At 45.6% G+C, this 22,506-nt stretch overlaps 1 long non-coding RNA gene across 2 annotated transcripts in view; it reads right to left on the bottom strand.

Annotated features, from left to right (window-relative positions):
• The window catches only part of LOC119378657 (uncharacterized), a 32,541-nt gene extending 12,144 nt beyond the window's left edge, over positions 1-20,397 (bottom strand). Inside the window, exons 1-3 of one of the 2 annotated variants that reach the window (XR_005181044.2) lie at positions 20,300-20,397; positions 16,046-16,122; positions 7,018-7,097 (exon numbers count right to left, since the gene is read on the bottom strand). This is a non-coding gene — a long non-coding RNA (uncharacterized LOC119378657). The remainder of the gene's footprint in view (positions 1-7,017; positions 7,098-16,045; positions 16,123-20,299) is intronic. The other variant, XR_007414791.1, reaches the window with a different exon arrangement.
• Between the last annotated feature and the right edge of the window lie 2,109 nt (positions 20,398-22,506).

Genomic DNA, 22,506 nt, shown 5'->3' on the forward strand with positions numbered 1-22,506 from the left:
GTTGGGGCCACTGTTATTCCTTATATATGTAAATGATTTAGTACAAGCAATCCCTGATTCAGTGTCTTTTAAACTTCTTGCGGATGATTGTGTTGTGTTTAAAACATAACTGCTCTGAAGACCAATCTATTAAGCAAACTCTACTCAACATTCAATGCTGGTGCGTAGCATGGGACATGGAATTAAACGCTGTTAAAGAGTGCTCATAAATATCACGGAAAATATCTAGTGAGTGTACCTACAATATCAATGGCTCCCATACAATCAGTACAGAGTATAAGTATTTAGGGACATAGGCGTGCGCAGAGGGGGGCGCTAATAACCCAAGAGGAGGGGGCGCAAAATCTGCCCTATACATTGATTTAGTAGGGGGGGGGGCGCTCTGATGAACCTTTGCCCCCCCCCCCGCCTGGTGGGGAACCCTGCGCACGCCTATGTTTAGGGATCACTCTTTCTGGTGATATGACGTGGCGGGCACATATTTCGCCCATTTGCACTTAAGCTTTTCGGAAACTGCGCTTTTTTTAAAAAGGGGAAGCTTGCAAAGGCAACTGCGCATGTTAAACGTCCAGTGTAATGCTATTATTAGACCGAAATTGGAGTATACATCCGTTTTCTGAGATCCGTACAATATATATAATACAAAAGATTAGATTCACCAACTAAACTCATGAAAGCTCTAAGACCCCCCCCCCATTGTTCGTTTGCGAAGCAGACAATTTTCATGAAGCCCTTGAACACCATTTGTCGTGTTGAATGTTACATCATTGAAACTTATATTACTTGTCGTGCGAGTGTTGTAAACTATGTCTGCTGTTTTAGTTCTTTGTTAAATATCGTACTAGCGAAACTGACGTATTGGATGTAGTGCCGGTCTTGTTATAAATTATTTCTGTGCTGTTCTCCTTTGTAATTCCACTCCTGGCCAATGCGACAGCTGTTTAATGCGACCATTTCTAAGTATGCGATTCGAAATCCTGGTCTAGCTCCGCACTATTGTGCGTCGGAAGCGTGTGCGGAACCTATATTCACTTAGGCGTGCACTATATATATGAATGCCTGCACACGCTCTAAAGGAATGCTGTCACCTCATTTATCGCACTAGACGAAGGTAGCAAGAGGAACACCCTTTTCTCTCTCAAAATGGATAGCTGAAAAGCGTTTGGTTGCTATGAGCAGCGCTCCACATCTCGTCACTCTGTACAATCTAATGCAGAATGCGCGCAGGCGCTGACTGAAGCTGCTCGAACACACACAGTCAAGCCAGCGCGTGTCTATTTGAAGATGATGATAACGAGTTATTCAATACTGGCACGAACAGCGGTCGAGGATGTGAAAAGCACAATAATGATTACAAGCTAATAATTATTGTGAGAACGATGTATCGAATGCAGGGGTCTGCACTGAATACATCGGGGGATTGTACGGGTATCTGATTAGTGGACTGTGCACAATGAACAAGCGATGTCAAGAGAAGATGGATGAGACGTGCACTTGTGCTTTAGGCGGCGACGAATAATAACCAAGCACGACAACAGGCAGCGCAAGAAACAAATGAAAGGGGAAAAATTCCGAAATATCCCACTCATTGTGGGTTCTGTTTCTTGCAAAGCAACCAGCGAGGAGGTGCCTATGCAGCATTTTTGGCTTTCAATTGAGACATTTCCTGTACAGGGTGGCCAGTTTTCCTAAAACAATTTGTCCACCGTTTTCAAGAGATCAGCTGTTACATCATTCTCACCAGCTTTTTTCACTATTTGCATTCCAATGCGTTCCTTACTTCCTCTGTCATTACTGGCTGGATGTATAATACTTCAGTAGTAGTGCCATTATCGCCCTGATTGTCCAGGCCACGGTGTTAGAAGTACAGGTGGAACGACGCAGCACCGGCGCCATGCGCTCGCTGCGTCGAACTTCGGTTCCTCCGCGCCGTCACGCCGCGAGATGGCAGGAGAAGTCAAGAGGCTCACAGCGCGCGCGGGCCTCTCTTCGGACAAAGCCACGGTGACGAAGCAGTTGTCGCCACATTGCTTCCTCGTTTAATTCTTTTTGTGCGATGGCAGGCCATGCTATTCGAGTGAGAAAGCCGTGAAATGGGCAAAAAGTGTTTTGTGCCGCGGTGCAACTCTGTGTACAAGACCTGCACTGAAAAGTCGATTTTTCCTCACCCCGAGATGCGGAACGCCTGAATGTTTGGCGCCATGCGATTCCGCGCAAGGACCGCGTGCTGCAGTCGACTGAATACATGTGCGAGAAGCACTTCGAGCCGAGGTACATAACGAAGACGTGGGAAGCAGTGTACAAAGGGCACGTTCTTGTGAGCACATCACGAAAGGCGGCTCTGGTTTATGACGCCGTGCCGACGAAGTATTGAGTTCATCGTCTTGAGTTCATCCACGCCGTGAGTTGGCCTTTTTTTTAACACTACGTTCGTGTGCAGTCTTTCTCTCTCCGTGCGAAAGCTACGCTTGTTAACAATGAGAATATCTGGGGTTTTACGTGCTGAGACCACGTTATGATTATGAGGCACGCCGTAGCAGAGCTCCACAAATTTCGGCAATGTGGTGTTATTTAACATGCACTTACATCATAGAGTACACGGGTCTCTAGCATGCCGCCTCCATCAAAATGCGACCGCCGCGGCTGGGATCGAACTAGGGAACTTCGGTCAGCAGCCGAGTACCGTAACCGGTGTACCATTGCGGTTGACTGGCTACGCCCGTAAAGACTCCGCACAGCGATCGACGTGTTCCTTGAAAGACGAAGTAGTAACGCTGTTTAGGGTGACTATGCGAGACATAAACAGTGAAATATATTCCTCAGTTGGCAACAGGGAATAATCGGAAACATATCCACCATTCATAATGTCTCCCCTTCTCGCAGTGCCAAACCAGGATGCTTTTTCATATCCTTCGTCGGTGCCTCAAACTTAGCTGCTGGCATTCGCTAAAATTCAGTATTTTATGCACGGCCAGCTAAAAAGTCGTATTCGTGACACATTTTTTTATCCGCGATCAACGACCGCAAATTACTTCGAATGTTCGCGACAGCAAAGACGGTGTGCATTTTCTGTTGTAATACTACGGCTAATGCGGTATTTTTTCTAACTATCTAAACTATATACTTCTAAATAGAACTAATTTTTGTCATATTTCAGCGTGACATCACTGTCACATCTTTAATTGTCCGAATGAGGAAAGCATATGTTGAATTTGCCACCGCCAACCTTCGCGGTGGCAAATTCAACATATTCAACAGGTAGCGGCTGTATCGTCCAAATTTCGATTTATTCGAAGCTATTATTTATTTATTTTGCGCTCGTTATAGCGAGAACGCACAGTTTTTTATTCATTTCGAGGGGCGGTCGCGGCTCCGAAGCGACCACGCCTGATACCGCTCTTGAGCCACCAGTACTGTAGCGCCATCTAGGGCCCTGTGAACAAGACGCCACAAACCGCGGACAGAAGTTCGCCGCTTCCGGAGGCGTCGTCTTCCACCTATAATACTTCTAACACCGTGGCAAAAGCGTTTGTGCGAGGTGTTCGAAGCTCAATAAAACTGCAATTTTTCTGCCTTTACGCCTCAAGAAATTCGACAAAATGTTCTGTTTGTACTTTTTCCCTCATAATACTGCGCTATGTATGAATATCTGAGTAATGAATACTTATTCTACAGAGGGTATACTTTGTGCTAAAAATATTTTAAGACCACTGATGTTTCGAAATCTTACGAGAAAGAGAAAATCGTCATTTTGACCCACATTGAAATGCAATTTACACCGCGTGGTGCTCCAATTAAAGTCAGCTTCATAACTCAATCGAAAGCAAATGAATAGTTCTTACATGGCAAGTTTTATTATGATTTGTTTTAGGGAAGAAAATATTTTGAAATTCCACATTCACGGCTATCTTCCCATTTGATCATACGGCAGCTTCCGCGTTGGAGTTCATCATTGCCGTCAATGGTGAACCAGACACCGGAAGCCAGACACAGGAACAATATAATTAGCCTGAAGGAGTGGAGAAGCATTAGAATAAAAAGAACTTTTGGTAATAACGCGAATGGCCTGATTCTGAATGTGCTGTGTGGACAAAAGGTGTGCGTTATACGTATTTCCTCATGAAGTAATGCAATATATGAAGGCAAAGTACAAAGACAATAAGGCATCGAGTGAAAAAAATGCACGAGATTCAATGAGGGCTCCTACACCGAAGGCAGTTTTCTGTTTAACGTAAGCAATACGAATGTAAACTTCAAATACCCAGACAACACAATAACAACCTCAGGACATCCTCAGTATGCCACCCTTGAGGACATTATGATATCCTCAGGACGTCCTGTTAAGGTACTAGAATGGCACTAATCCAGTCCTGTTGTCCGTACTCATAACAACCTCAGGACGTCCTCAAAACAACACTTCAGGACTTTTTAGTATGTTTTCAGAACAACCATTGTGCAGCCGGTTCGGTACCGTAGCTGTGATATTTTGCATTACTACATAGATTTATTCTTTTCAAAGGTATTTACATACATTAAAGGAAAAACACCTCTCTGAGGTCTTGTGTATGTATACTGCGTCAATAAACGGAGAGGTGACAATAAGTGCTTGACTATGACAAAAAATACAAACAAAGCTTGTTGATTGAAATTCATTTATTAAACAGGAATTAGTCCCGACTGGTTATGAGGAACCGCTTTCTCAGGCATCCGAGTCCAAGTATATAGTCAGAGGCAGTGTCTGAAAAAAAAAAAGCAATATTAAGGCATTCAACACAAATTTGCAAAGATGTTTTACTGTACCGGACTACTCCTGCAAAAAAAAAAAAGACGTCAAATAAAGGCAGTTACGATTTTAATGAAAGGATTAATCATGCAAAAGGAACCAGATGCTGTCCCGTGTGGAACAATGCTACATTTCATGACAGTCTCATGTGATGTCACCGCAGCATGCGACGACTGCAACTCAATGGCCCATGCTTGTAAACTTCCTCGAAGTCTGGCACAATGTCCTCGTCACCACGTGTATCGTGGCACAGTGCATTCATTAGTGTTAGAGGCTCCGCTCTGACAGCCCACCAGTGCACTCGACACGGGCATCGAGTTCACTTGCCGAGGTAGGGCCATGTGTCAGACGCAGACTCGATTCCCCTTATTCACGTTGGGACTCTCCGAAGCACAATTCACCGCGATTTGTTCGACTGGTGCCGATCCATTCATTGGAGCACCAGTCAGAGCGTTGAGTACGTGAAGCACCCCATCAACACGGCGATGGACCTCCAGTCGACGTCTACGATTTGCTCTTTCAGACATCTTACTTTTGTTAACTGTACACTAAACTGTACTGTACACACAAACAACAAAGATGCGGTTTGCACTCACCTTCATTGCAAGATCCCATCTGACAGTCGGTTGACTTGGAATGGCTTGGCTGGTTTGGCTACTTGAATATCCAGAACGGCAACGCATGGTCAATGGTTGCCAGCGGCTAGTTTGTTATTACGCGCTTCAGCGGCGGATATTCACTAATATATGGCTGCCACGTTTAGGAACACACTATTTGAAATGAACATTTCGCAATATCAGCTTCGATACCCAAGATTATTAATTACTTGTGTTTCAGAAAGCGAAACGCGTAATTTGAAGCTTTTCAACCAAAAGAGAAGCAACGAGGCGAAAATATGCAATGTCTGTGTGAAACAAACGTGCTGAGAAAATTTTCACATATGATATGCATCTACTTAGTGTGAAAAGGACGCGAGGAATCATATGTAAGCGCTCAGTGCATGCATTGCATTTGTCATCCCAAAAGGTCCCTGGAGGAACCTTTTTCAGGACAACTTGCTAGCGCGCTCTCGATATTGCTTTTGTCATCCCCAAAAGGTATCTGGAAGAACCTTTTCAGGACACTTGTTGTCCTCAGAAAGCACTCGCAAAGACGTTTCCGGGCCAAACCAGCTCGTTCGGTACTCAATACGTACCAAGGACATCGAGAAATGTTGCGAGGACGATTGTACCATTTGAGGACGACCTCGGGACGTCGAGTGTTGTCTGGGTAAGGGTCTAATTTTATGACAAGAAAACTTACACAGTCACCTGCAGGAATGAAATTGATGGTCAATGGGCACTTGCGGTATACAAGGGAGCCCTTTTGGGGAGTATTAAAAACCATGAACCGAATTCCAAGTGGGTTTAAAATTAGTTGTTTAAAAGTTACCTTCACGATCACAACAGATTGGTAATTAATAATATTACTTGACCTCTCTAGTCCATACAAAACAGTGTGCCGCAAGGTCTTATTAGGTTCTTTACCTACTATACAGAAGTGAGTGCCCACTAGGGCTAACAACTGAAGAGATGCTTATGTATGCTGACAACACCGCCCTAATTATAACTGGTAAAAATCTTTCAGAGATAGAAGACCAAATAAATACTGAACTAGCCAAACTTGCTGATTGGTTTGCTGCTAACAGGCTTCCGATTAATGCCCCCCCCCCCCCCCAAAAATACATGTTCTTCCACTTCTGTACAAATCAGACTCCCCATTTTTTCACTGAGAATTCCTTCGAGAGAAAAAGAAAAAGTCACAAGATTGAATTTCACTTCTTTATTAATGGGAATAATTATTGTAGCTGAGAAGTGCCCAGTTTTTTTGTTTTTTTTTGCGCCAGCTGTGTACGAAGTTCACGAATCGCGAAATTGGCGGGAAGTTTTTTGCAGACAAAAGTTGTATATTTCTTTTTCAGACACACTTTTGCAAAATGAGGAATGGTGACCGGGACATCGTGTTGTTTCTTATTTGGACACTCACCGGAAGCTGCACCGTACATCTTCGGTGGGAATAGTACCTACTACTGAAAACAGCCTCTGATTCCATTATTGCGAATTAGCAACTCTTATTGTTAACCACTACTGTTGCATAATTTCTTTTCTGTTTCATTTGTCACTTTCCTCCCCTCACACAATACTACTTCGGGAACCCGTGAGGTAACACATAAAGAAACTAAGTGTGCTACTTACTGCAGCCAGAGCTGACGGTGTGAGGCCGGTGCTGGAGCTGCGGATGCGGTCTTGCTCCTCTGGCGGGATGTCGAGTACGTCTGTAAAAGAACAATGCCAGCTGGTCCAGCAGGGCAGCTAGCTCTTGACGACGAGCCTCTTCCGAGTAGCTTGAGCTGACCATTGCAATCATAGGCACAACAGCTCACACACAAGGCCACCAGGAAAATGGTGGTAGCAGTTTACGAAGAGCCAAGGTTGGCCCCATCCAGAACACCACGAGCACAGTTATCCAAGGCTACCTCGCCCTCATGAAATCTACAGACCTTTGAAGAGACAAGGTTAAGTTAGAGATGCCTTTGGGCAAAACGAGATACCCTTTCACATTGAGAAAAGGCCTAATAAGCACTCTTCCAGCTCTGAAACCAGTCACCGCAACCTTTGCACTGCGGTCTGCTAAGCTTTTGGTTAATATCTGATACTAAGCCACATCTAAAAGATCCCAAGAGCCTTAGCAAGATTTTACAACTTGTGCTGCACCATGATGACATTAGCATGAGAATGTACTTCTAAATCAGTGACAGGGGCGAAACAGTGCTGAAGATTGAAAATACATTGCCAGCTTGCTTAAGCTTCCCACAGTGCTAAAATGGGAAGAAAAGGCCAACGGGGCAAAAGCACTCTTTGATCCTCTTCTTTAGTCCTAATAGTTTTTTTTTTTCCTATTCCTCGCCACACTAAACAAGTGAAAAAAAGACATGGCACTGACATGGGGAGAGGTTGCATAAGTGATGCCGATAGAAGAAGAGTGGAAAGGTGCCTCAAGAATTTCTCAGTTGTCCCATACTAAACGAAGTGGACACTGCCCTCTACTGTCTACATCGTCCACTGCACGACGACGAGGACCTCTCCCAATGATTTCGGACGCAGCCTCACCTGTGCAAGCCGATTCCATTTTATGCCTGCAAATTTCTTATTTTTGTCGCTCTACGTAACCCTTTTCCGCCCCCTGAAACCTGTCCAGGTTCATTTTTCCTCTTAACGATAACTAGGATATCTGCCGCCCCTCTGATCTCTAATCCACTGTCTTTCTGTCTCTCAGTGTTCTGTCTGTGAGTTTTTGTACCACTGCAGGCGGCGTGGTTCTCAACTGTTCTCCCAGTTCAGACCACGCATGGTAGCCTTCTAAGAAAAATACCAAGAGGTCATGGTGAAGAACTTCACTGTACTATTGATACTAGTAGGCTTTTCTTGTGTTTAAAAAATTCATCCGGTTTGAGAAATTTGAAGGTTGTGGCGGTGGCATGGCGGCCACACAGCAAGTTGGGGGCACAGTTACACCTGCCTGAGAACAAGAGTGTGACAGACAAGGACGAAGTGAGTAACACGTGAGCTAGTTTGTTGATCATCAGAAGGCAAGAACAGCACTCACATCACAAGGACAAAAAAAGGAACGTGAAGCACGGGTGCCTGGCATTTCTTTTCTCTGTCCTCGTCATAACATGTCATAACAAGTCATAACATGAAAATCATGACACGCATGTCATGTACAGCATGATTTACATGCTACGCTCATGGTGCGCTGGCGGCCGTTTCGCTAGTTTGATATGCACCAAAATTGGTATCTTGCGACGTGACTGTGTGACGAACATAAATAACACGAGTTAACATGAAAATCATGACACGCATGTCATGCACAGCATGACTTACGTGCCACGCTCATGGTGCACTGGCGGCCGTTCGCTAGCTTTATATACACCAAAATTGGTATCTTGCGACGTGAACGTGTAACGAACATAAATAACACGAGATAACATGAAGATCATGACACGCATGTCATGTACAGCATGACTTACGTGGCACGCTCATGGGGCGCTGGTGGCAGGTTTCGCTAGCTTGATATACACCAAAATTGGTATCTTGTGACGTGACTGTGTAATGAACATAAATAACACGAGCTAACATGAAAATTATGACACGCATGTCATGTACAGCATGACTTACGTGCCACGCTCATGGAGCGCTGGCGGCAGTTTCGCTAGCTTGATCTACCCCGAAATCGGTACCGCGCGACGTGACTGTGTGACGAACAAAAAACTCGAGTTACATGAAAATCATGACACGCATGTCATGTACAGCATGACTTCCGTGCCACGCTCATGGAGCGCTGGCGGCCGTTTCGCTAGCTTGATCTGCCACGAAATTGGTATTGCGCGACGTGACTGTGTGACGAACATAAAAACACGAGTTAACATGAAAATCATGACACGCATGTCATGTACAGCATGACTTACGTACCACGCTCATGGGGCGCTGGCGGCGGTTTCGCTGGATTTATATACACCAAAATTGGTGCTGCGCGACGTGACTGTGTGACGAACATAAAACACGAGTTAACATGAAAATCATGACACGCATGTCATGTAGAGCATGACTTACGTGCCACGCTCATGGGGCGCTGGCGGCGGTTTCGCTAGCTTGACCTACCCCGAAATTGGTTATTGCGTGACGTGACTGTCGTAACAAACCAAATAACACGAGTTAACATGAAAATCATGACACGCATTTCATGCACAGCTATGACTTACGTGCCACGCTCATGGGGCGCTGGCAGCGGCTTCGCTAGCTTGATCTACCCCGAAATTGGTATTGCGCGACGTGACTGTGTAGCGAACATAAATAACACGAGTTAACATGAAAATCACGACACGCATGTTATGTACAGCATGACTTTTGTGCGACGCTCATGGGGCGCTGGCGGCCGTTTCGCTAGCTTGATATACACCAAAATTGGTATCTTGTGACGTGACCGTGCTAGACATAAACAGTCTCTTACTTATTTCAATCGCGGGTGTGTTCAGCTTTCCACTGTTGTCCCTAAAACCCAAGGCTTCATGTAGGCTCGTGCTCAAACGTACACCTGGGTCGATATCTCCACATTCAATCAGAACAGGCTCCGTCGTTTCCTTAGCTTCCTCACAGCATATACTGAATCGCGCTTTATAACTACGCGTTCTAAGGCACGTGGATGGATTCATGGATGCTATGAGCGTCCCCTTTATAACAGGGCGGTGACAAGTGTGCCACCAGGCTCGAAAAAAAAAATCTTTTTCCTTTTTTTGTGGCCTAATGCCTCTACTTCGATAAAATATATCTTACTACAGGAAAAAAAAAACGGAAATTGTCACCCAGTTCTCTGCCTTTACGGCAGACTGTCCTTATTTTTTCCAATATTTATTTTTTGTCCTTTCTCTCTCATTTTCTGCCACCAATACTCTAACAGTTTCTTATTTCAATCGCGGGTGTGTTCAGCTTTCCACTGTAGTCCCTAAAACCCAAGGCTTCATGTAGGCTCGTGCCCAAACGTACACCTGGGTGGATATCTCCACATTCAATAACAACAGGCTCCGCCGTTTCCTTATCTTCTCCGCAGCATGTGCATTGTTCTTTAGTGAATCTCGCCTTATAAGTACGCGTTCTAAGGCAACCCGACCTCGCTTCAAACAGTAAAGTGCTTGCCCTTCAATTATCTTCAAATGCTTCCCTCCTTATTTCATTTTTTGCCCTTTCGGTAGTTAAAGCGGTTTTTTCTCCAAAGCTGCCGCCCAGGAAATCCTCTCCGCCTCTCTGAGTTTTCGCTTAACGCTCTTTGTTGACATATTGCTACACTACCAGCCGTATATTTACTAGTGAGCCTCCTAGTTCATTTTCTCCACTGTGTGTCCACGCTCTTCCTATACAAATAACGGAACCCTTCTCTGACCCATTACTCTCCTTCTATTCCTTAGCCTTTCTTCGAACCTTATTTTGCTCTGAGCCTCCCTCGCCTCAAAACCTGCCCATCCCATATCGCCCTTTACAGCCTCATTTGTCGTCTTCCCGTGAGCACCCAACGCGAGGCGTCCCACAGTCCTTTGATTTATATCCATTCCCGATTGCACCTCTGCCCTAATGCACACCAGTGGGCCCCGGAACCATTACACCTTTCTGCAGGACCTCGAAGCACCTCGTACCTATTGTATCCCTACAACGTTCTGTGTTCATGATTGCAGCATTCCTCTGTCCTTTTGCTGCCGCGGCTCTTTTGGTGGTGTCGCAAGTTGACGTCTCGTGAACTTGCGACACCACCTAGCGCCCAATGAACACAATTGTTAATGTCACCGCGCTCTTGATTCGACCTTCGAAAAACAATACCTGCTAATATTGATGTTCAGTTATTACACTGTATTTCTTCACGCCTTGAAACATTTCTGATTTCCATCAGCTCGCTTATTGCTGTTCCCTCTTGTCCTCTCGTGACGTTTCGTTCCGTTCTATCACATAACGCGTACAAAATGGCTCCTTAGAACCAAATGTCGTACACATGCTGCCTTGTTATCTTTAAGGCCTCGTTAAAGCCGCACGTTTCTTTACACTTTCTGTATTAATTGAAATGCGTAACAACGTACAGTATACATAAAATTAGCTCCTGATCCCACACAGCAATGAAGCGTCAGTTACGAAACAACCGGCACTGATACAGTAAGCTCTCATTTGGGCTAGTTGGGTGCACAGGTGAACACATAGTGGTAGGGTTGGCGCGAAAGAACACGGACAAAGGGAAGTGGACAGGACGGGCCGCAAAACTTCAACTGAATAAACTGAGGCGTTAAAAAGTTTGAATCAACATCTCCTGACACGTGCTTAAAAACCGAATAAATATAAGAATCAAGAAGAGCGGAAACTAGAGCAACAAAATTTGAAACCTTATCTAAGGTCCACCGCGCAGACGCCAACCTGCAAACATGTGGCGATAGTGATATGTAGGGTCGAGTATGATCAGTAACATGCGCTGAAGTATCAAACCAGAAAATAAAAACAAATGAAGGTCTGATTATATAAAACCATCTGAAATTGCTGCTCCTTCGGGAGCAATGTCAGTGAAGGCATGCTAACGCAATTGTCACTTCGCGCAATGAAGAAGGCCTCTATTAATTCCCTTTCCATCTTGTCATTAGACTTGTACAGTATTCGGGTCTCCTTTAGTTTCGGCGAACAACCACATCTCCTACAGTGTAAATCGAGATGGCCTCCGGTGTGGGAGCGCACAGCTAGACTGTGCTCTCGCGCCCTCTCATTGAAGCAGCGTCCCGTCTGTCCAATGTAGCGCTGGCCACAGGACAGGGGGATTTCGTATACCACACCTGTTACGCACTCTACAGCGGGATCAACATGCCGCTTACTACACGGCACGCGCAAACCTTTGTGCATCATGGAGGATACTTTTGCCATCTTGCACGGAGCCGAAAAAACCGTTTTTACCCCATAACGGTTGGCTACCTTTTTCATATTATGCGACACGCGATGTATGTAGGGCATTACGTGCACTCGTCTATTTTCACTCGCATTCTCGTTACGTTTACTACTGCCCTTCTTGCTCTGTAGCAGCCGTTCACAAGAGCTTAAAATCACAGTTGAAGGGTATCCCGCCTTGACAAAGCGTGCCTCCTGGAGCGCTAAGCTTTCTTTTATCTTATGGTGGCATGATTTTTCCCGAGCGGACCGACAACACAAGGACACAATTGCTCTTTTTGTTATCTTAGAATGGGCACTTTCATACGACAGTAAGACCTTGGTTTGTTCTTGGTGTGTACATCCAACACACGTGGTTGCTAGTAAAGAATAGACGCAGGTCTAGGAATTGTAGGCTGTCATTAGCCGGCTTCTCGTGCGTAAATGTCAGACCATCGGAAGCCAGCCGGAACTCAGCTATAATAGCTGAAACCTTGCTTTCAAAAACATTATCGATCTGGGCGGTGACGAGCACTAAATAATCGTCGACATATCTTAGTATTCTAACTCTTCCTTGCGATGACACAGAAGCACCAAGTCTGCGGTCAACAGAGGCAAGATAAATGTCACTGAGCACCGGTGCAACCAAAGACCCTATACAAATATATACAAATTCCTCTCTTTTGAACATAGTAATTACTGTCATGACATATGGCGGTGGAGTCAGTCTGAGGCATGCAGAGTCGGCGTGTTGTGTGGTTCCCACATTGCCGCGCTGCTATCGGAATACGTGTCGGCGCCGCAAAGAGGGGACGCGGAAGGCCCCGCTTTGGGAAAGAAAGGCGACTCTGTGGTGACGCCGTCAAAGCGCAGGGCCGCCAAAGCCGCCTCCTTGCTTGTAACAAAAGGGAGGAGATACGAGCTGAACGGGAAGAGCGTCGCGCCAGTGGGACGAAGCGACGCACGGCCGCCTGGTTTCAGTTATTGTTTGGCATCCGCATGCGCCCCTATGAGCGTTTACCTGCGCTGCCGTTCGGAGAACTTACCGCTAACAGGGAGCACGTGTCGGCGCCGCAAAAGGCGAACGCGAGGAATTGGTCTTGCGACCGCTTGGCCGGATGCGACCGGGGGATGTCTTTGTGAACAATCGCCGTCTGGTCGTAATAACGGCACTCGGAGCGTTCAGGTGAAGCGGCCCCCAGCTGCATGTAAGCGCTGCTTTGTGGCGGTTTCTTGAAAGAGACGTTGGTGCACGGGCAGGTTGAGCCCGAGCCGAGCTTTCGGCGCTGGCGGACGTCAGGGGCATGCTCAGGCTATAACGTAGGGGAGAGTGAGGTGACACGTGTTGCGCAGTGAACCTATCCCCTGGCGTGTTGTAGATTGTGTCGTACGTTAGACCAATGCCGTGTCTGTCATGAAAGTGTTTGTGCCATTGGTTGTGGTGATGCCAACCCCCAAGTGTGATTGGTTTGTTGAGGGACTCCTTGTCTAACTGAAGGTTGAAAAGAGGCTGTTTTGAATGTGAGAAGAGAGCGGAGGTTCGGGCTTGGACCCGGGCAGACTCCTGAGCGTGGCAATAAAGCGTCGCCTCACTGGACAACGGCTCTTCCTTCGCGCTGCCACCGTGCACTCGAGTCATCGAGGGGCGCCGATTCGAACCTCAAACACCCTCCCTGCTTAGCTAGTGTTGAAGCTAGCGTAGGATAGTAGGGAATGGAAATTAACTGGCGCAGTCGACCCTAGGATCGGAGAGCCCGCAGCGAGGAAGGTGCTGAAGCCCGGCGAAGCTGTCAAGCCGCTCGCTGCTATTGGGACGTGCTGGTGAGCTGCCTGAAGCAGTACTGACATTCCGAGCCTGCCGGTCAACTTTGGAGCCAGGAGTTGAGCGACACGTGAGCGCTGGGTGTCAGCGAACAAGGGCGAAGCCGAACGACTTCGTTGAGCGACTGACGAGGCGCTGCGATGTCCTGCATCGGGAGGAGAGCGGCAAGAGAGGTCGACGTGAGGGACTGACGCAACGGCGAGGGTGGTCCGGTGGAGCACCGTGAGCATCGAGCGACTTCGTAACGACAAGCGTCAGAGACGGGACTGACGCAGCTGCAACTGACAACGACGGCGGGCGACGCATCACGGCAAGGTGAGGCTCGCTTTGTGCTCTCTCGGGGCCCTTTTTACTGAATGCACTTGCGTTCAGGCACACTCTGGGAGATGTCGGATTCAGAGGGAAATGTTATGGAAGGTAACAATGTAAATGGATCGGATCGCACGCGCGAGTTGATACTTGAGATAGAAGCATTAAAGCTCAAGCTTGAGCTGGAGAAGATGAGGTCGTCGCGTGCCTCTTCAGAGGAGCCGGAAATCCGGAACCGGCATACCGGTATTGGATGGTACGCGAAAGAGCTGAAAGCAGTTCTTGCGCCAATGCCCCTAATGAGCCAATGATCCCCGCCTGGTTCAAGAATGTGGACGCTCTTTTTGCGGCGTTGAGCATACCTGAGGAAGTGCAGGGCACTGTTATATTGCAATTCTTAAGTGACAAGATGCGGACATTCGTTGCCAATCAATCGGAGGCTGGGGTAATGGCGTACCCAGATCTAAAATCTAAAGTTTTAAAGGAACTGCGGATGACTCCAAGTGAGTACCGCCGAATGTTTCTAGAAATTAGAAGAGAGGCACATGAGTCTTGGAGCCAAGTGACAGCACGCCTGGAGACAATGTTCACGTACTACCTCAGAAGTAGAGAGGTGCAGTCATTTGAGAGCCTTCAGGAATTGCTGATAGCTGATAGGCTGAAGCAGTTAATGTCAAGTGATCTCCGCTCACTGGTCACTCAGCAGGAAGTAAAGGGCTGGTTGAAGCCCAAGGATATAGCGGAGTTAGCCGCAAATTTTGAAGAAAGCCTGTGGGACGAAACCACACTTACCGCCGCGCGCCCACGCACGCGCAGATGTGTGAGCGATAGCCTAAAAAAATGTTGGAAGGAAACTAAAGGTTAATGGCACTTCGGGCATCCGCGCCGGGTGGCAGCACTCCCTGGGCACAAAAAAAAAGTTTGAAAACTGGCAATTTCCAAACATGCAGACGCGGCACCGTACATGTACGGTATTGACCATTTGGGGACTTGTTTGCGGAACTCGCGCAACACCCGAGTAATTGTAAATGCAATTACGCGGGTGTCCTTGCATTTCACCATCATCCAGACGTGGCCAAATAAGGCTGGGAACCGAACGCACGTCCTCGAGCTTAGCAGGGCGGTGACTTACGTGCTTAGCTTCCAAGGTGGGAGAATTTGAACACGGACAGTAGTATCGCACTAAATCGATTCTAAGGATTGACCGAGGGCTCGTTTCTAATGGAACCAACAGAATGAAGCTAAGGAGAGTATAGGGGACTATAATTGTATGTTTTAACTGTCGTATAGTAAGTAAAAGGAAATGAATTACAGTGAGTGAGAAATCAGCTTGCCGCAGCTAGGGATCGAACCTACCGCCTTCGGATGACCCGTCCCATACTCTACCAATTGAACGCGGCTGTCGCTTTCCCATTAATTTATCTATTAGGTATGTCAGTGTAATCCCCGGAGTGTTAGCCAGAGCTGTTCGCAGCCAATACGGCGAACGATGTGCGGCAGAACTTCGACAGCTTCGGCTACATGCGTCACTAAGAATGGCATGTGGAATATAAACGCTTGGTCACTACAAAAAGCTTGGAAAGTGGAGGTTCTGAAAACGTGTTAAGTGTGAAGACGTTTGCAATAGAGTTGTAAATGAAAACCCACCTGGCCTGCTGGCACAGGGTGTTCAGGATGGTATCCCGCCAGCAGGCCGGTCGCCTCGTGCCACACGTACAGCAAATCTGCGTTTTTTACAGAAAACAGCAGTTGTCAAGCTTGTGAACACCAAGGCACTGGCTGGTCAGCACTGCAAATATATACCCCTCAGAGTGTATCCAAACGACAGAGCAAAACGTGTAGTGGTAGAATGCCTACTTAGGGCTACAATGCCGTTGATTTGTTTTTACCAGCAAAGAGCCCGTGTTTTGTGACTTGAATAAAAAGTGTGGTTCCAATAGTCACCAGAAGATATTTTCGTTGACAAGCACATTGTGAATTTAAAAAAATTGTAACCGTATTATGTACCTGGCTGAGACATACCAGCGCAAGGAATAAAACGATGCCACAGCGCACGCGCCCTTCAGCTAGCGGTAAAGGCGCGAAACGCCTCTTGATCTCGCAGGCTTTAGTCCTGGCAATACCAGTTGTACCGGCCCCTACAAAAACCCTACCAAAACGGCAGAGGGCAGCACAGGTAAACGTAAAAGGTGGGTTCCACGAAGTCTGTTTTGCTAGCTTTCTTTAAAGTCATGCATACGTCCACCCAATAGGTTTTCCTATTTATGGACATGTCTTTTCAGCACGGCCTTTTATTTCTGAATTGAGACGAAACGGGCAAGCTCTGGCACGTTTGCGCTTTGCATTTCACACTAAGGACTAATAGAATGGTAAATCTATCTGGGCTTTTTCAATCTGATGCTGGACACTACTGCGTCCAAGCCGCATAAGCAAGCATGTATATGTTCCTCATCAGGCTTTCAACATTTCAATTAAAAACTACGAATGATGGCCACTTATGTTTTCTATGGCTTCATAAGGTTGTGCCTAACAAAGCGGGCCCCTCGAACCATTACCCTTCTTTAGTTTACCTTATTTTAAGAAGTTAGATATGACCTCGTACTCGTACGCTGCGGTTTTTGCAGCATAGCAAAGCGACAGTGACTGGGCATAATTCGCGAGGCCAGCTAATCTAGAAGAAGACCAAGATTGTTGCTGTTGTAAAGCGAGTGGCTACTGGAAATACATAATTAAACGTTACGTATTAGTGTACGGTTATTAACATGTATATGGCGCTGCACCCTGAAAGGTCTGCGTATCATGAGAACTTCCGAGTTTCAATAATTCCCTACGTCAACTCCAATAAAAAATATTCACAACGCTTGATCAGTTACCAAACCTGACCATATTATGATGCCGCAAATGTAAACGTTATTTTATTACAGGATTCCGCCATGTACATTTGAAAATGCATTCTGCCTCTGGCACCAAGCAACACTGGCTGTCACACCCACACAGGGTCTTAGAATTACCTACAAAGAAAATTGGTGCGGGACGCTGTCGTACGACGAAAATTATTCGACACAATCAGCGAAGTGGCACCGTTCTCGGAGAGCATCAACACGTTAAAAGTATTTAGTCTACCCTAGTGGTTCAATCAAGCTGTTTGAAGTTTGAGTTCCAGCCGTGCCGAGTGTCCGCGAAATTGGCGAAGCGGGTGAGGGCAAAGCGAAGAGAGTGGGAAAGCATAGCAGAGCAAGGCATTGCTAAGAGAGGGAGAGGAGCAGCCGAGCAGGGCCGCCTTTCAGTCCTCTCGGGTTGGGTTGGGTTGAGAGGGGGAGGGGAATATGGATTGAGCTGTCATGTCCATACCACGTGGCAGGTGTCAGCCATCTCACAATACTGGCAGAGATCCGAAAAGGAAGAGTCAAATTGTTTGAGCTCTGCCAGGCACAGTAGCGTATTAGTGAATAGCCGGAGAATTCTCTCGTCTGCCTTTTTGAACCCTTGCAGGACGCAGGAAAGCGGTGGTAGGAGTCCCAATAATGGGTTGTTACATATTTAAAAGTGAGGAGAGGAGAGTTTTCTTCTGAATCAGAGGGGTCACCGGTGGGCGAGGTAGGGGCCCGGGGAATGAGTGCGCGGGCGGCAACGTGCGCTGCCTCTTTGCCTGCCAGGCCCTGATGGCCGGTAGTCCAGATTAGTGTACGGGGAGAGGGGTAACGTACCCGCGGACAGGGTCGAATAATATTTCTCGAGTGAGTCTCTCTCGAGTGATTGAGCAGTTCGTTGAAATCAAAACGAGTGTATCTAGAATGCTCAATGCTAGTTCTGGTGTGCGACAGGCAAATGTGTTGGGGCCACTATTATTCCTTCTTATGTAAATGATTTAGTACAAGCAATCCCTGACTCGGTGTCTTTTAAGCTTTTTGCGGATGATTGTGTTGTGTTTAAAAACATAACCTGCTCTGAAGACCATAATCTATTACAGCAAACTCTACGCAACATTCAATGCTGGTGCGCAGCATGGGACATGGAATTAAACGCTGATCAAAACAGTGCTCATAAATATAACACGGAAAACTAATCCTAGTGTGTTTACCTACAATATCAATGGTTCCCCCATTCAATCAGTAACACAGTATAAGTATTTAGGGACAAAGGCGTGTGCAGAGGGGGGCGCTAATAACCTAGGAGGGAGGGGGCGCAAAATATGCCCCATACATTGGCTTAATAGGGTGGGGGGCCGCTGCGATGAACCTTTGCCCCCCCCCCCCTGGTGGGGAACCTTGCGCACGCCTATGTTTAGGGATCACTCTTTCTAGTGATATGACGTGGCGGGCACACATTTCGGCCATTTGCAATTGAGCTTTTCGGAAACTGCGATTTTTAAAAAAAGGAAGCTTACAAATGCAACTGCGAATGTTAAACGTCAAGCGTAAAAATGCTATTATTAGACCTAAAAAGGAGTATGCATGCGTTGTATGGAATCCATACACTAATATTATATATATATATATAATACAAAAGATTAGATTCACCAACTAAACTCATGAAAGCTCACAACATCCCCCCCCACCCCCCCACTGTTCGTTTGCGAGGCAGACAATATTGATGAAGCCCTTGAACACCATTTGTCGTGTTGAATATTGTATCATTGAAACTTATATTACATGTCGTGCGAGTGTTGTTGTAAACTATGTGTGCTGTTTTTCATTTCTTTGTTAAATATCGTACTAGCGAAACTGACGTAGTGCATGTAGTGCCGGTATTGTTATAAATCATTTTTGTGCTGTTCTCCTTTCTTTGTAATTCCACTCCTGGCCTGCAGTATTGTGAAATAAATAAAATAAACACGGGTAGTGGATATTCTAGGTGGCATTAAGCCTGGGCCGGAAACTTAATGTGTAGGATAGGCAACCATGCTTTAGAGCAAAGGAATGGTTGTCAACGAACGGGAAACCCAGCCGAGGGCAGCAGCGAGATAGATGGAGTAGAAGTTCGCAGAGATAAAATGCAACAAGCTCGCACTACTAGGTATGGTAAATAGGAGATCATGAGGAGAGGCCTTCGTCCTGCAGTGGAGATAAAATGGGCCGATGATGGTGGCAGATAGATATGAACAAAAAACCACGCTTTTCTCTTCTGTAGTTACCGATGCCGGAGTTTTCAATTCGCGCTCTAGCTCGTCTTAAAGGGTGTCCTCTCACCACTACCATCTGTTCAGCATTATGAATTGATCTATGAAAACGCCCTTTATGCTTCACTAAACAGAAGAATCCCTATATGTTCGCTGCCTTACAGGTCTGTTTTCTGGCGAAACACTGACATACTCCACTACATCGCCTCACCCCTTCATGGAGGAAACTAGTACAAAGGTAAGGGCAATTCTCTGTCCCCATGTTACCACTTACTTTTCGCCGCCCTCTTTAGAAGGAGCTGTCACTACAATAAGAACAGCATCTCGAGTCCCCCTCGTTTGTGGCCCCCTGACCAAGCCTGGGCTGCGCAGGCTGTGTGCCAGCTGAGACCAACGTACCTACAAATATTCCAAGCGATCATTCTCAAACCCAAGAAGGCGTATTTTTAATAAAATTCCTCTAAGTAAGATGATGATGATATCTGTTGCCATCCCCTTTGGCGGCGCCATGTAGCGAACTAGCTCGTTCACGCCAGAGGCCCTTGACGAGAACTCTTGTCAGTTTTTCGCCATACACCCTGCGCTGACGTGAGGTTAGACATCGTACGTTAAATGCCGCATTCGGCTACACTTCTTTTTTTAAGCAATTAGTTGAATTTTGTAACGCTGTGCGCGAACTGTAAAAATCAACTCCTCTTTCCACGCAACAATGAAAGCGGTAGTGCGAAGCAACCGGCACTGTACAAAGAGAGTACTGTCAAATGGCAGTTTTCTGAACTTACCTATGCCTCGCCAAAAGAGCAAACGCAATTGGATGGGGCAAAATGTAGGCTCAGTCCCCGTATCCGTATTCCGGCGCAGTTTTCACCTTGCAGTCCTGCAACACCCGATTCATTTAGGTTGAGTTGCGTAGAGACCCTTGTATCCTTGTATAAACACTTTGCTCAAGTTTTACTTTCAGTTACTCTGCATCCCGTGTTCAGTGGCTTTCACAAGTAGTGCTTGGTCGCGAAACCTGCGCGTTCTTTCACGCATGTACTTCTCGCGCTGCAAATAACTTGTGACAGTGCTAGTGACAGATATTTGTAGTAACTATGAAAAGCGGCATATGGTTGAGCACACATCGTTACAAATGAAATCTTACACAATTTTATTATTTATTGATTTTTCGAACAATACAAAAGCATTGCCCGCGGTCAGGACAAAAGGAGGTGGTTAGCCCCCTGACGTGGTCCTGCTCGCGCTGGGCGCAGCAGTAGCAATAGAAACAATAGAAATCATTATAATAACAATAGAAATCATTGCAATGCGCACACATAAACATATATACATACACAAAAATATATACATACAAATAATAAAAATAAAAAAAGGAACAAGAGAAATCATTGTAGTAACAATAGAAATCATGGCAATGCGCACACAAAAAGCATATATACATACACAAAAATATATACATACAAATAGTATGAGAGACTGTAGCTCACCCTACCGTGCAGAAAGTGCATTTATCCTAAGTGTTGAAGAGGGACCGAATTTTCATTTTGAAATTTTTAGAGTTTGTGCACGATCGTGCCAGTTCAATTATTGTAGGGTGCTCATTACATAATTTCATAATTTGGAAGTCTATTGCTTGCATTTCATAGTTTGTGCGTGCTCTTTCCACAACTATGTGGGTTTTACGAAGGTCGTGACCGGTGTTCCTGCTTAAGTAGCGACGGCTAAATGAACCCCAGTCTCCCGATACTTCGCAATATATGCACATCGACAATTTGATTTTGTAAATCATGGCAATGCGCACACAGTATTGTGGAATTCTATACTTTAACATGAGAGCTGATGCATCTACATTATACCCCGAATGAAGTAGTCTAACTGCTTTCCTCTGTAAAGAAGAAAGCTTTTCATTATCGGTCTTAATTCCTGTTCCCCACATTAACGAACAGTAACTAAAATGAGAATGGACTATGGAAAAATACAATTCCTTGTTTAAGTTAGTTGTTAAAAAGTTACGTAAACGGTTCAACATGCCCATAGACTTCGCTACCTTCATCCTTACATTGTTCACGTTTATTGACCAACTTAAGTTTGATTGAAAAGAAACGCCTAGAAATGAATGATCATGTACTAGATCTAGTTGCGAATCGCCGTCGTATAATTTCATAATGTAATCTACTTCTTTATTCTTAGGATAGAAAAGCATGAACTTTGTCTTTTTAACATTTATTTTTAGTTTATTAGAAGATACCCAGAGATTAAGCTCATTCAACCAGTTGTTTGACATCGCCTCTAGCTCCTTCAAATCATTCCCAGAAAAGAAAACACTTGTATCGTCAGCATACATTATTACCTCCCCAGTGAAAGGGATATTAACAATATCGTTTACGTATGTTATAAATAATAGAGGGCCCTGGACAGAGCCTTGGGGCACATCATATTTAATTACAGTTATTTCAGATTGAGCATCCTGAAGATAAATGTACTGTAGTCGATTGTGCAAATAACTACGGATAAGATTTTGTGCTTTACCTCTAAAGCCGTATGCTTCAAGTTTACGGAATAAAATTTCGTGTTTGATGGAGTCGAATGCTTTTTGGAAATCTAGATATATACCAACTGTAAATAACCTGTTTTCAATATTTTGGATGATTTTATCTTTTATTCGTACAAGTGCCTTTTCTGTAGACTTTCCCTTTTGAAATCCGAACTGCTGCTCTACAATAACATTTTTCGCTGATAAAAATTTATTAAATCGCTTGCACAAGACTTTCTCTGCAACTTTAGAAAATATTGATAGTACAGATATTGGTCTATAATTACCCAACTCGTTACACTTTCCGCCTTTATGAAGTCACACGAGCAATTTTTAGCTTATCAGGATATATACCAGATGGTATCATTTCATTAAAGATGTGCGTTAATGGCTTTACAATGTCATGTGCCACGGCCTTAACTGGTGAAGCTTTTATGCCGTCTTCTCCGGCAGCTG

The sequence above is a fragment of the Rhipicephalus sanguineus genome, unplaced genomic scaffold (assembly GCF_013339695.2).
Source record: "Rhipicephalus sanguineus isolate Rsan-2018 unplaced genomic scaffold, BIME_Rsan_1.4 Seq914, whole genome shotgun sequence".
NCBI classification, from domain to species: domain Eukaryota; kingdom Metazoa; phylum Arthropoda; class Arachnida; order Ixodida; family Ixodidae; genus Rhipicephalus; species Rhipicephalus sanguineus.